Genomic DNA, 1,767 nt, shown 5'->3' with positions numbered 1-1,767 from the left:
TTAGGGTCATTTAGGGCCATTTAGGGTCCATTTATGGCCATTTGGGGCCGTTATTTGGGTCCGTTTGTTCCCATTTAGGGTCATTTGTGCCCATTTGGGGCTGTGATTTGGGGTCGTTTGTTCCCATTTAGGGTCAGTTGGTTCCATTTGGGGCCGTTATTTGGGTCCATTTGGGGTCATTTGGGTCCATTTGTGCCCATTTAGGGTCAGTTGGGTCCATTTGGGGCTGTTATTTGGTTCCATTTGGGGTCATTTGGGTCCATTTATGGCCATTTGGGGCCATTATTTGGGTCCATTTGTTCCCATTTAGGGTCATTTGTGTCCATTTGGGGCCGTGATTTGGGTCCATTTGGGGTCATTTAGGACCGTTTGGGTCCATTTATGGCCATTTGGGGCCGTTATTTGGGTCCATTTGGGGTCATTTAGGACCATTTGTTCCCATTTGTGCCCATTAGGGGCCGTGATTTGGGGCCGTTTGTTCCCATTTAGGGTCAGTTGGGTCCATTTGGGGCCGTGATTTGGGTCCATTTGGGGTCATTTAGGACCATTTGGGTCCATTTGGGTCCATTTGTGCCCATTTAGGGCCATTATTTGGGGTCCTTTGGGGTCATTTAGGACCATTTGTGCCCATTAGGGTCCATTTGGGGCCGTTATTTGGGTCCATTTGGGGTCATTTAGGACCATTTGGGTCCATTTATGGCCATTTGGGGCCGTTATTTGGGTCCATTTGGGNGGGCCGTTATTTGGGTCCATTTGGGGTCATTTAGGACCATTTGGGTCCATTTATGGCCATTTGGGGCCGTTATTTGGGTCCATTTGGGGTCATTTGTTCCCATTTGTGTCCATTTGGGGCTGTTATTTGGGTCCATTTGGGGTCCTTTGGGGTCATTTAGGACCATTTAGGACCATTAGGTCCATTTGGGGCCGTTATTTGGGCCCATTTGGGTCCATTTAGGGTCATTTGTGTCCATTTGGGGCCGTTATTTGGGTCCATTTGGGGTCATTTGGGTCCATTTATGGCCATTTGGGGCCATTATTTGGGTCCATTTGTTCCCATTTAGGGTCATTTGTGCCCATTAGGGGCCGTGATTTGGGGCCGTTTGTTCCCATTTAGGGTCAGTTGGTTCCATTTGGGGCCGTTATTTGGGTCCATTTGGGGTCATTTAGGACCATTTGTGCCCATTTGGGGCCGTTTGTTCCCATTTGGGTCCATTTGTGCCCATTTAGGGTCATTTGGGTCCATTTGGGGTCCTTTGGGGTCATTTAGGACCATTTGTGCCCATTAGGGTCAGTAGGGTCCATTTGGGGCCGTTATTTGGGTCCATTTGGGGTCATTTAGGACCATTTGGGTCCATTTGGGTCCATTTATGGCCATTTAGGGTCAGTTGGGTCCATTTGGGGCCATTATTTGGGTCCATTTGGGGTCATTTAGGACCATTTGTTCCCATTAGGGGCCGTGATTTGGGGCCGTTTCCTCCCCTTTAGGGTCAGTTGGGTCCATTTGGGTCCATTTGTTCCCATTTGTGCCCATTTGGGGCCGTTATTTGGGTCCATTTGTGCCCATTTAGTACCATTTGGGTCCATTTGGGGTCATTTAGGACCATTTGTTCCCATTAGGGTCCGTGATTTGGGTCCATTTGGGGTCATTTATAGGGTGGGACTCACCACATCGACCTGCAGCAGCAGAACCCGCAGCTGGAAGCGCCGCCCCAGAGTCTGCAGGCGCTGATGGATGTAATTGGGGTGGAGCTGGTGGTAGCGCAGGCT

This window comes from Coturnix japonica, unplaced genomic scaffold, assembly GCF_001577835.2.
Source record: "Coturnix japonica isolate 7356 unplaced genomic scaffold, Coturnix japonica 2.1 chrUnrandom733, whole genome shotgun sequence".
In the NCBI taxonomy this organism is placed as follows: Eukaryota; Metazoa; Chordata; class Aves; order Galliformes; family Phasianidae; genus Coturnix; species Coturnix japonica.
This window is presented reverse-complemented; position numbering follows the sequence as displayed.